We start from the raw sequence: 13740 nt of genomic DNA, 5'->3' as shown, positions 1-13740 counted from the left end.
TTGATCTCCAACCCGTACTTTGCCATTTGAAATTTATCATCTCCCTTTACCTCAACAGAGCGAGAAATCAATATGCAGTTTAATGCAAAACAGTGAAATCAGAGCTTTCATGTTAAGGAAGAAGCAGAAATTTCAGCTGTAATAGGACTACTTCTGTTTAAAATGCTATATGAAACATGATGGATGAGCAGAAACAGCAGTGATGTAGAGTATTTGGAGTGCTCTTCTCTTCTCTTCCACAATCTACTTAGTATCCATCACCTGAGGACAGTGTCTCTCCGAAGCAGATCAGAGGGCTCTGGGAGTCCTTCCCAGGGAGGGGAAGGGGACAGAGCAGCAATGGAGGCTGGTGATTCTTTGACCCTTTTGACAGTGGGAAAGTTCATGGACAAGGTAAACCCCAGCAGCTCTGCATACATGGACACGAGATCCAAAGCACTTAAAGCTAAGGAGACCAGCAGTATGCAGACCTATGAAACAAGAGCAGGTGAGGTTCATCTTCAAGTGGTTTCCCATAACAACTTTTTAACCAATATTTCCAGTCTATCTCCCATTTTCTCGTGACCCTGGTAAGTTCAGCGCTCCACTAAAAATAACCTCTGTCTTTTATTGCTGGGAAAGAATCCCAGTCTTCACAGAAACAGGGTTTCTAATCTTCACAGAAGTAGACACTGGGATACCCCTAAAGCTCAGAAACTGGCAGGCAAAATTAATAAGACTTCCCCACTTACTGTTAAAAAAAAAAAAAAAAAAAATCTCCTGTGAGTTTATAGCAGTCGCAGATCCAGGGGGCCTTTTGCTCTCCAAATAAACTGTACTTTCCAGAGGTTTGGGGTTGGCTGTGCTATGGTATGAACTTCAGAAATAGGAACTGATGAGATCATAGAACCATAGAATGGTTTGGGTTGGAAGGGACCTCAGAGATCATCTAGTTCCAATCCCCCTGCCATGGGCAGGGACACCCTCCACTGGACCATCTATCTTTAGCAGATATATCCAAAATAAGTGGGAAAAGCCCTGCTCTGGTATGGAAGGGGGTGCTCCGGTCACCTCTTGGGGACCCAGCAGCCCACCTCTTTGCTAGTTCAGTGGTTGAATGTGTGCATTTAATGTGCCTGCACTGAGCCTTTAGGTTCACCTGGGCAGCTTTTTGGGATGGGGCTCCAACATCACACAACTATTGACAGTGTTTACATCACACCAGCAGCACTTCTGCCAATTGCTCTGTGTGTTTACAGTGAAAACAAGGAAGAAAGAAAATGCTAAATTGGAAGAAAATGGAGCAGAAAGCTATCTAATCAATATATTCATAAGAGAGGGAGAAAGGGAGGGTTGTTCTGAGCTCTGTGTGTGTGTTAAAGCAGTGGGATGGAGGTGTGGCTTCTTCCAAAGCAGCTTCTCAAGAGCTCTGTAGCCTGCAGACATCGAGAGGGCAATTATCAGTCCCTCTGCCCAGGGGAGGAGATGAAGCTGTCCATGCCATGGCAGCCACTTCATGCTATTTCTCAGGGGGGCTCTGGGCCAGCAAACTCTCAGTCAGTGCATCTCTGGAGAGGTTCAGATGTAGATGGACCTTTTCCAAAATTGAAATTTTCATCCATCTAGGTCTCTCCTTCCTTCCCAACTTAGCGTGGGTTTTTTTCAGAGGGAAAAAAAGAAGCCAGCCAAATTTCAGCTGTGGAATAGGGACACAGCATGACAGACTGGTAAGACTGGATGGAGTTAAGACTACACTTTGGAAGCGTATTTTGGGAACAGTACTATGCGTAGAGATGCCCTCAGCCTTCTGCTAAACACTTAGGGGAGAAAGAGCCCGGAAGGAATCAGAAGCAGAAAGGATCAGTCCAATGCCAATGTGAGGAGCACGGGACAAAGCCAAGGACAGAGCTGAGCCTTTCCAAATCTCAGCACAGATATTTAAGCATAAAGCCATCCTTTCATTCCTCATCCCAGCTTCTCAGCCTGCCTACTGTGCTCACCACTCCAGCTGGTCCAAAACTCTGCTCTCTGTAGTATGAATTAATTCTTCCTTCCTTTTGCCTGATGATGCTTAAAGAAATAATAGCAGCAATCCTTGAGCAGATACCATGGAGAGGTTAATAGGGAGAAACTATTTTTAGATCTCAAGGTATTGGATCATCCTTTGTTATGGCAACGAAACTTGTTATTCCTTGTTTCCTCTGGTCTTTTATACACATCATAGTCATCAAGGCTTCATTCCAGCTTACAGTAAACATTCAAAGACCTCAGGATTTTAGAACTTATTTGTTGTGCTGCTGGTAAGAACATTAAAACAGAGAGGAAAGAAAAAAAGACCCTGTCTAAAAACAGGGTCTCAGAAGGAAGGAGGGGGACTTTAGCCTGAGGAGAAACCTTGTGCCTCTAGAGAAACTGTATCTGAGACTTTGGGCTGGGAAGCTACAGCAGATGACATCTGGAAGTCCCTTCCAGCCTGCACGATCCTGTGGGTCTATAACACCAAAACCCCACAGCAAACCCAGCCCAGAGTGTGGGCAGATCAGGGGCTCCAAAATGATGAAATGCTACCTGGTTTTGGTCCAAACCAATAAATCTTTCCTCACAGAGGTTACTCTACACTTGGACCAGGTTTGCAGAAAGATTTGCCAAGGTTCAGCAACAAGGTTCAGAGCAAATGCTGAAACCAGGTGTGCTGTGCCTTTTTGGAGGGGGTTATTGTAAAGTCCATGTACATCTACAGGAGATACCTTACTTTCTGTGGGAGAGCAATGCCTGCCCTGAGATGGGGCAGAAGACAGACCAGGAGCACGCGCTGTCATTTCTTCTAGCAAATTCATTCAAGAGAGCTTCCTGTCTCGAGTTACCTCATTGACACCCATGCTGGCAGTACAGAAGCTTTGTAAAATGCACACAGAAAGCATGTCATAGATCCTTGGGTAGAGGAAGCATCTCTTCTGCTGTGCAATTGTACTGCACCTTGCAGAAGCTCCATAAGTGACCAGGGAACCTGGACGAAACAGGGTGACCTTCCCCAATCTGCTCTTTTCACTCACAATAAAACCCCATGACTCCCTATTTTGTTATTTTTTTTTTTTGCTAGAACATAACATGTTTTGCTTTAGCCAGCACCATTTGTAGCATCCTCTCAGCTGTTTGGACTGCAAATAGACAGGAACACAGTGCTTTTGAAAATAGGTTGGTTTTCAGCATTTTCAGGACAAGCTATTTCCATTTCAAAATATACCAGTTCTTTTTAAAGAAATGTGAACAGAAGGAAGACAACCTGCTCCATTTGATCTGGGCTTTAAATTTTACCGGGGAAAACAGAACCATTTTAAAGAAAGCAACTAAAGAAATTTGGAGGGAGCTGGCCAACAGGCAGAAAAAAGACCAATCCCTGAGCTCTTCAGCACCAAAGCATCAGCAACTATGGGCTCATTCCAGCTTTTCTTTGTCTTCTCTATCTCAGCCACAGTGTGTCGTGCCCAGACATTAACTGGAGGGAAAGAATACTCTGAGCTTCTGTCGCTGGGGAATGTCGGGTGTTCCAGTGTTTTCTCTGTGCTTTGAAATGACACAAAAAGTTGAATTTCCAAATAGGACTCCAGGACTATCATCCAGAAAAAAAGAAATTATTGTGTTATTTAGAAATGTCAGAACTGACTTGACATGTAGGTGGTTTGAAATGCTGAAGATCAGAAGAGGAGCTGAAATGACTGCAAAATGCTTACTTTCAAGTCATTATGTTATTAAACCTAATTTCCCTGCAGGTTTTGTCTAACGAAGAGAGGGCATGAGCTCTACCTTGCTGGTGGCTGGCAGCAGAGAGAGGCTCGGGAGAAGGATCTCAATATAGTTTATACTATATCATACTCCTTCATGTAGCACCCATAACTAGCTTGAGAGGAAATATGGGATGTCTGGGCCACTTTATATCTTACAATTGCTGGATGGTCTTCTTTGGACCATGCCAAATGTGCCCCTCAGTTAACACTATTCTTATGGACTCAGCCAGCACAAAAGTTGCTCTTGGCCTCCTGGGCATCGAGGTCCTCCCAAGAGCACAGCCATAAGGAAGAAAAAGAGCCGGAGCCGCACTTTCTCTAAGGGAAGTGGAAGTGTATTCGGAATTGGTTTGAAACCAATCCAATCAAAAGAATGAAATATTCCCCAATCAGGTCAAACTGACCAAAATGAAGTGTTTCATTTCAGGTTTGTCTCTGTATCCTTCAAAATAAAACAGGGAAAAAAATATAAAAAGAAGAACACTGAAGGTTTTCAGCATAATCACATTTCTTCCCCATGGGAAACTCCAAATCTATGGAAGTGGCAAGTTTCCTTGGAAAAGTCTTTCTCATTAGCACCTCTCCACTGTGCACAAGCTCCAGAAAGCCCATTGATCTGATCTGCAGGCTTCCCAGGAATTATGGCTCAGGTGCCTCTTGTATCTGTCCCTAAGTCAAGCTCCCTGCTCAGAGGATGCCTCCCAAAACCCACTGCAGACAGCAGCATGATGGCCATCCTTGGACATCATGAGTCTGACACAATGACATCCCTAAAATAGGATTTCACCAAACACTGACCTTCCCATCCCTTTCCTTACACTTGTACTTCTGCGAAAATAATGCACGTGTATCAATACATCACAAGTGTGTACCCGAGTGTGAACGTGTAAAGTCCCATCTCTTCTTTTGCTAGAAACCACCACCACCTGTGGAGAGCATTGGTCCCGGCAGGTGAGGCAGAACTTGCACAGCATTGAGCCATTTTCTCTGTTACGTTGCTGAGTGCTGAACCGCAGCCGTCTGCGCCGAGCCAGGCATGGCAGCAACACACGAGGGTCCTGGAAAAGAACAGAAAAACCTAAGGCGTTTTCCTCTTTCCTGACTGCGCAGCTCGGCTTGCAGCACCACCTTAATATCTTTCCCATACTTGCTCTGACAGTGCCTGGAAAACGGTGCGCGGTTATTAGCCCCGTGTTCTTTGCAGCAAGCTGAAACATTGAGAAACGACAGATTAGATTTTCAGAGGGTTTTCTGAGAGCAGAAAATGTGAATTCCTAAACGCCTTCCCAAACAGTGCCAAGGGATGCTCTAGGGAAACGGCAAACAGAGAGTAGGTGAGAGAGGGCATCCGTCAGCACTCGGCCACTGAAGCACCTTTCCTCCTCCAAAAAGCTGGCTTTTGGCAAATCCCTTACAAGGACTTTCTGCGTTATACCAGCCAGCCAAGGAGTTGTGCAATTAGATGTCAAACATGTTTGGAGAACAAAGTGTGTAAACGGGATGTAATGCAATACTACGTGTTTATTTCTGTACATGAATCCAAGCAAATCCATCCATGGCCACTTCTCAAGATGAATAAAATCTACCAGCTTAAGATGTCTTGCAGTATTTCTTCCCTCTCCTCTTTCACTGAAGAACCGGGATGAAATGTTTTTAATAAAACACTCTTTTTTAAAAATACATATATATATCAAAGTTCAAATAAATCTTTACTGTAATCAGAAGAATGCAGAGAATTGTAAAAGTTTAGAAGGGGTCACTTCTGACTGGCCCCTACTCCATAAAGTACAGTTTGATGTCCTGTAGTTTATAGCCGTACAAAGCTCAGCTCTTCTGCATTCAGATTGGCTGTTAATGTTGTAATGATGTTTAACTGCTGACAAATGAATTACAGGTGGGGAACGTATTGCCCGTTTAAGACAAGGACTGTTTAAGTAAAAAAATCTGTCATTTTTATTTGGTTGCTTTTTTTTTTTTTTTTTAATGTGTCCTTTTAATTCCCTCAAGCAAACAGATTAAGGAACATCATAGCCTGTCAAGTAATGTATGTTTGTAAAAACACCACATCTCTTTGATGCGTCTATCATGTGCCGGAGAGGAGAGAGAGGGGTTTTCTTTCACTTGCAGTGTAGCTTCTTTTTATTTTTTGCCACTAATTATGGAATTTCTCATTAAAATAACAAGAAGAACGTCTGGCTGGGATTCCAGCACATGTTTTCACTTTTGGAAACCAATGGGAACCGTATGCTTCCTTCCTTCTTCCCTGTCCCATGCAGCAATGGCAGCGCACAGCCCAGCATCAGCATCCATGCCCCACTCCACCAGCCCCATGGCCAGGAGAAGACACTCTCCCAAAGGCAGACCCAGCTCGGGGGTGATGCTGCGTTCACCGGCTAATTTCAAACTTTTAAGTTTCGCGCCATTACCTGGGTTTTGAACTTGATTTTTATTTCTTTCCCCTCTTAGGCCTGTCTCCTCTCTTATTCCTCTCCCTCCTTGTCCTGTTACATTTTTTCTCATGGCAAAAGCTAACTCACGCAGACCTGTGGCGGTTATTTATAAACTCTCCTTGAATGCCAAAGCACCATGAACAATCATTTCCCTCCAGTTTACAGGAACATTCAAAGTGCTCCGAAACATATTTTCAACATAACTCATCACTTTGAAGATGCGTCCAAGCTTTTGTTCGTGTTTATTGACAGGAAGTTGTTTTTCATTGCTCAAATCAGGAGGGGCATGATGGGGGGGGGTGGGGGGGTGGGGAAGAGGAAGAAGGGGTTTGCCAGGCGGTTGAAGCTGTACCCTGCAAAACCCGACCCTGCATTCCTGGCATATGTGTCGGCTTCCCCCAGCCACCCACCACCCAACCTCACTCTTTCAAGGGGGGAAAAACATTGTCAGAGTTTAAAAAGAGGTAAATTAGAGCACGGACGGGTGCGGACAGGTGAGAGGGGAGGAGAAACCTCTGTTATCCATCACAGCTGTGTAAGAAGAGGGTGTTTTGGGGGCACTCCTTGTCCCTGGAGAGCAGGGGTGAAGCACAAGCTCCCCTGGAGGGAGGCTGTGCTGGGGAATGGGCCAGAGCAGCAGGATTATCCCCTTTCGCAACTCGGGGAAATTGTGACTCATGGTGGGGGAGGATTGGGAAAGGGGGCACTGGCTGAATCTCCCTGCCATGGCGGGGCAGGGTTCTCCATCTCCAGCTCTGCGGGCTCATAGAGGGGCTTCTTGGACTACGCTCCATGGAGATGGGCAAGAGGTCTGCAGGGTGGCCAGTTGAGAATGGGAGTCCTTCCAGGCAGAGGAGGAACTGAGAGAACTGGGTGGATGGTGATGGAAGAGGGGCAACGCAGATGCCTACCTGCTCACTGCTGCACGCCAGCAGAGAAGGTCAATTGCTCCTGGTTCCCACCTCAAGTTCCGGGCAATGTCTTCAGGCCATATCCTCTGTTGGCTTCAACCATCCTGAACTTCAGCGAAGAGCAGCATCCTTTCTTGAAGGGCATGGTGATACTCATCTCCTGCTCCATGGGCTGGTCCTGGTGGAAGAAGCCAGCAGAGGAGCAGGACAACTCCCTGGAGAAGAGGCAACAGAGCCTGAGATGAGGACCTCAGCCAGCCAAAGAGAACTACCATCACAAGAAAGCACCATGCGAAACACAACAGACCCGTTAGTCTTGACCTCACGAACACATTTGAAACCGCTCAGCAGCCCTGGCACAAATCACTGCTGTGCTCTGTTTAACAGGGAAAAGAGAGATTTTAAGTAAGGTTGTATCAACCTTTTTATATTGACAATGGGACTGGTTATTATATACTGTGTGCCTGAGGTTCTTCCACTGAAAGGAGCGTAATGCAACACTGGGGGCAATTCTTGATTCCACTTACTCCCAATAATTATTACTTCTTGGCTTGTTGCTACACTATATAGTGTAATGTTATTGCTCGGAATGGTATGTTAACTTAGTTTTTACTGATACCATGTGTTCCCCCTCTTTTATCCCAGTAGTGTGTCAAGAACTATTTTTCTAAGGATGGTCAAGGGAATATGATTCTAATATTACTGTAGATGGTATAAAAAGTTTTATAGACAGTATTCCACGTTTGAACTGGGAGCCCAGAATTCAGCCACGAGGGCCTTAATCAGACATTTGAATTGCACGTTTTGAGGGCTCACGTTGGCCGGTGAGGTAGAAAAGGCACTCGCTTGATTACAAGCAACAGCCAGTTTGAAAGTCAAGCTGCTAAAAGAAAACAAAAACCTTGGAAAGCTGGGCTTATAATATGCAATTTCAGGCATCATTTGGCTCCAGAAGCATGATATAAAGCAGCCTGAAAAATACACAGGGACACATCGTGTACTGTGCTTTCCCTATGAGCGGACCCATAAAACTGTGCCTGTTAATGTGACACTCACTGTCTTTGCTGTCTGAGCTGGGCTAACGGTCAGGTCCTACAAAACTCAGAGCAGAAGCTGCAAAAGGAGCAACAGCCTGAGGTGTACTGATGATTACGAAGGAGCTTCGCATGCTGTCTGGCCTGGCAACAAAAAGCTGCTTGCAGAAGCGGGCTTCTTTTTCACGTCACTGTGCAGAGATGTGCAAGGTGAAGACTGGGCAATGACCCCCCCTGCTTGCTCTGTCAGCCAGGAGAACTTGGACTAACTCTGCACAGCCCTGCGATGCTCCCAGACCCTGGCAAGGTGCAGAGCACAGCCCCATGAACACCCAGGAGGAGCAGACGCAGGGACTGCGTGGAGCAATGCCTGGGGTGGGAGAGCAGAGTGGAGCTGGGCTGTGGGCTGCTGACATTTTCTCCAGGGACCAGAGCAGAAGGATTTGCTCCACTAGTTTCTCTGCTTCATGCCAATGTTTGCGGTGTCATTTCTTTCTCAAATCTGCATCTGGAGTTTATGGTTTATCCACCTTTGGAAGCTGCAGCTCCTGCAACAGGCAGGGACTCTGCACATCCATCTCTGCTGCGTTCAAGATTTCTGTTTACTAACAGCATGCTTTCCTATTCAGTCATCAAGGTATTTCTTGATATGTTTTATAGCAGAACAGGTCCAACGTGCAAAAGGAGGGGACTTTGAAGGCAGATAGCAACACCAGACTGAGTCTTCCAACCCCGCCAAAATTTTACGAGCACTTCCATAATGGCATTTCCAACACTTGGGCCACGACTGCAGTGACAGTTGACGCCTCATACATCATAATCTGCTTTCTATTTAAAAAACAACGACGCTGTTTTATTTATTGCAGGCAATTACCTTCGCACGGGATGAACATGCCTGGAAATTCCAACACTTTTGTCTCAGCAGCAGGCAGGCTTGCACTGTCTGACACTGTGTTCATCATTGCAGTCATCATTGGGGCCGCGTTCTCCTCGTTTTGCAGGTCACTGCATTGCCTTGACACGCTACACGCCCGCTACTGGCACGATTGCTGGAGCTTCAGAGCTTTCCTTGGGGTTGTTGGCACCCTTTGGTGTGTCTTTTGGGGGTTAAGGAGCAAAGCCTTGCTCCTAACCCAAGAGAGCTTCAATTGTACTGCAAGCTGGTGGCACGTTTTCCTGACTTGGTGACTGCTTACACAGGCTCAGACAGATGGACATCTGTTTTTCTCTCTCTGGACATTCCCTTTATTTCACTTTCAAAATCTCATCGAAGCCAATTTTTGGAACATCCTGTACTTGTCTGCAATTCTTTCATCAGGTGCTCATTGTAGCTTGCATTGAGCACAAAGGAACTAGAACTTTGTGCTGACCAGGAGCACCAGGAGTGAGAGACAGCCTGGAGAGGGGCCGCGATGCCTCAGGAGGGCCAGCCACTGTGGGGCAGGGTAGGATAGGGTGAGCCAAGGTGGTGGCTGGAAGGACAAGGCCTCCCTCATAAAGCAAGGGCAAGGGGGCATGGGGAAGGTGGTGGAGCAGGAGGTGCACAGCAGTTCAGCAGGAGGGAGATGAGGTAGATGGGGTCCTGCTCATCTCCTTGCTCAAGGACAAGCTCCTTGCTTGTTGGGACAAGGAGGAGTGGGTGACACCAAACCTACCACCTCCCATATACACAACAATGGAAATATACTCTCTGGGTTATCTGACGCTCCTCACCTTAAAAAAATGAAGGCAAAGCCTTTCAGCTGTAAGACTAAAAAGGAAACAAACTACGGCGAACAGACCCCGGATGAAACGTTAGCTTAGGTGAAGTCATTTGTTCATAAGCTTCAGCCAAGCCACCGACTTTGCAAAGCACAGCTGGGCTCAAAGCAGGACAAACACCTGTTCTGGAGATCTTCCAGAGCCAGAACTGTCCAATACTGAGTGCAACTGCCCAAATAAACCTAAGTATCCCCAATTCCTCCTCTTCCTACTCATACTTGAATAATAGTCTCTCTGTTAAAAAACACAGGGAAGTACACATCTGGACTGTCTCATCCAAACATTGCTCTTATGCACCCCTGTCTGGCTTTCTGAATGTGCCGCCCCCCCCACCTTCTCTGAGGCTTTATCCACCAAGTTGGGAAGACCCACACCTTTGAAAGTCTGGCAAAAATTTCTGCCCATGTCTTGCAGTCTGGCCAGATCAACCCATTTCTGCGTTGTTGTAGCCTTAGAAAGAAATCACTATGGAAAGAGGTTGCCTTCACCTTCTGCAGAAACAAAGCTCCTTGCTTCACCCCAGCTCCGTCAGATCACAGAAAGTCCATTGGAAATGAAATCTTATATTTGAAAGTATCAGCCTCTGGAGATAACCTACAGGATCCCTTACCAGCATGAGCTAAAAGTGAACCACTTGGACCACAGACACAGGCAAGCTCTGCTGCACCCCTGGCCAGCTCAACTCCTTTCCACTTGACATCTTGTGATGGGGGAAGAGCCCTGCTGCTACCCGTACAGTCCCTGCTGGGATTTAATGGCAAGGGATCTCATCTCGGGCCATTGGGAGCTTCATTTAGCTCCTCTGAGATGTGATTTGCTACACAATGCTTCCCAGCACCAATGCTGGGAAGACCTCGGTTCTGGTTTCAGACTGGTTTTCTTTGTACTCTCTTTCCCCAAAAATCAATGTAATGCTCCAAAACTCCTTTACAACTGACTGATCTTTCTGAAAGAGAAGCCCGAGGCATTATCATTCCACAGGACTGGTTTGAAAGCTGTTGGTCCACAACTTCGTAAACACCGTAAGAGATTTGAGATGTAAAGTGTGAAGAACAGTCTATCTGCAAGGTTACAGCTACTGCTCCGGGTTTCCCTCTCTCATGTGATATACCAAATAAAAAGTCCGATTTGAATGGGAATGGTTTGCAAATGAATCACTGTTTCTTAATGAGGGGGAAAAGGAAAAATAACCTGCATGCATGTCCACAGCCACCCTTTGCAGGGAGAGCTTGATAGTGGCTGCCGAGATCCGGGATGCACGCTGCACACAGGAACAAGGGGGCCCTAGTTAATGCTGGGAAAGATTGCTCTGCCATATTTATTTTTCAGACAAAAACCTGACCTGGAAAGCATCAACATTGTTCCAGCATAAGGAGGCATTTTTTTTCTTTTTGGGACTGACATGCAATCTTCTGAAGCTGAAATTGAAATTTCACGCTTCTGAAGGCTTGGGAAGTCTTTTTGGGATCAAATCAGTGCTCATCTCCGGTCCCTCCAGAGATGAGTAATGAGGCCAAATGCTTTTTTGGAATTAGCATGAGGACAAAATGACACTGCACTGCAGAGCTGTATTTTTAAAGAACAAATTGGATCTTTTTGTTATTATTGTTATTAGGTTCAGTTATGGGGTAGGGAATCCAATGGTGCGAGGGGGAAGCATCCTCCTGTTGATCTGGTAAATGCATCATCTAAGTACAATCTGCTCTAGCAAACAGGCAAGCCCAGGGAGATGAAGGAAACCACATTAAAAACATGATGAAAGTTGCCTCAAGGCTCCTTATCTCACACTTGGGCTTTGGGCAGTTGCGGTTTTTTATTTCTTCCCTTTTTCTTCCATTAATAAACCAAAACCTAGCATTCTTCACTTTGGCGTTAAAGGCTGAGAAGACCCTTCAGTTTTTACCCCCAAACATGTACACACGTGCTCACGCTTGCGTGCAACAGATGCCCATTGCCTCCTGCCCAAGCTGCAAACCAAGGGTGCATTGAAGGCTCACAGGCAAGAGAAATTTAGGTTCCTGAGGTTTTTTGGATTTTTTTTTTTGGTCTTTCAGCAGCTGACCTGCCTCTTTTGGTGGAGACAAAGTGAATTTCATGGGAAGTAGTCAGCTAAACACCGGTCTGGGCCAATCAGGATCCTTTGGCATCTCCTGGTGGCAACACAGAGAGGGAAGGGACACTGCAGGTGGGGACCCTCTGCACCCTATGAGTATGACCCATGCCTCGCAATGCTGGAGAGAGGAGAGAAAGAGGCAAACCCCCAAACACCGCATCATTTCTACCCTGCTGTGAACTCCCTTCAGCAACGACAGCTAAATAAAACTCACACATGGTTTATTTTTGGATAACCCCCCCCACACCAAATTGATTTATGGTGCTATTGTTCTGTGCTCTGACCTAACACACCAAAAGCTTTGAGCTTTGCAGCTCCCTCCCTGCTCCTTCCATCACACAGGTGTAACTGCTGTAAAAGAGAGGGAGAGGAGGGTGAGGGAGGAAGGAAACAAAAGAGAAAACAAGGGGAAAATGTTGAGGCTGCAGATGCACACATCTGCTTTCTGACTAATTCAGGGTATGGCACACCCGTATGGGTCCCTTTTTATTGCTAACATTCCTTATGAGTTAGCAACATTTTTTTTTTACCACCCCCTTCCCCTTTTCCTCCAAACTTCAGATGTCCCAGAGGAATGTTTAAATTATTATGGAATCCCAGAGGAGTTTGCTGCTTCCCTTTTTAATTTGTTCCATGCTAGTTGCTGGTTTTTAAAGCAGTGCCCAGCTTAGTCTTTCCTAAAGGCAAGCCCAGAGCTCCTTGTTCCAGCCCTGGCACAGAATTTGTTATAACTTTGTTCCCCAAATCCCTGTGGGTTTATAGCATGGCTATAATAATTTACTTGATGCTGAAATTTGCGATTACCTGCTCTGATTTTTGAGCTTTCGTTTAAATAGAAATGCTAAAAATACCGACTTAAGCCAATCAAAAAAGGCATTATTGGCTGTTTTTCACTTGGCCAGCTTTCACAGGCGAGCTGCAATCCTGTAAGGCCAACAAAATGCCTGGTGTTATCTAGCCCTAGGCACAGACTGATGTCTTTGCAGAGCCAGACAGAAAAAAATCAATGTGTGGTAAAAAGAAGGCTGGAACTGGGTTTTGACCTTTATGGTCCAGTGACGGGGCAACTGGGGTTGCTGAACTATAATGGGACTTGCTGGTTTTAACCTCATCAGCCCTCTCTGCCCTCTGACCACCGCTTCAAGGTGGGGAGTGATGGCAGATGCCAAGAAACTGGCCTAAGGTTGTGTAGAAAGTGCATAGCAGGAAAAGAACTTAAATTTATTCTTCTTAAAAGCAAGACTGCAGCTGCTGGCCTTCCTAATTTTTCCTTTTTTTTTTTTTTTCTTCTTTTCCATCATGAGCATAGCACATAGAGACTCTGCCTAGATCTGGTCCCCCCGTAATTCCTTTGTCTGAGGGGAACCATCTCATCTGCCGTATGAATGTCCCTTAGCAACAGTTGCTTCCAAATTAGAGGCGGAAAAGCCTCGGTCCGAGAGCAGCCACGAGATGACTGCACTAGGCAATGAAATTTATAAAAATCGAAAGTGTTTAAGAAGTCTTTTCTAAATATGGCACAAATAAAGAAAAAAAGATGTCAGAAGAGTTAGGAAGGGTGATGCATCTTGAAACATTCCTTGTTAATTAAGTGAAGGTAAGCAAATACTGGCCACACATGTCCTTAATAGAGCCAGTTAACACTCTTAAGCCCAATATTTTGTCAAGTCAAGTATTGCTGCTTTGTGCAAGAGATTTGTTGCTCAT

The sequence above is a fragment of the Balearica regulorum genome, chromosome 6 (assembly GCF_011004875.1).
Source record: "Balearica regulorum gibbericeps isolate bBalReg1 chromosome 6, bBalReg1.pri, whole genome shotgun sequence".
NCBI lineage: Eukaryota > Metazoa > Chordata > Aves > Gruiformes > Gruidae > Balearica > Balearica regulorum.
Note: the sequence above shows the minus strand (reverse complement) of the source record.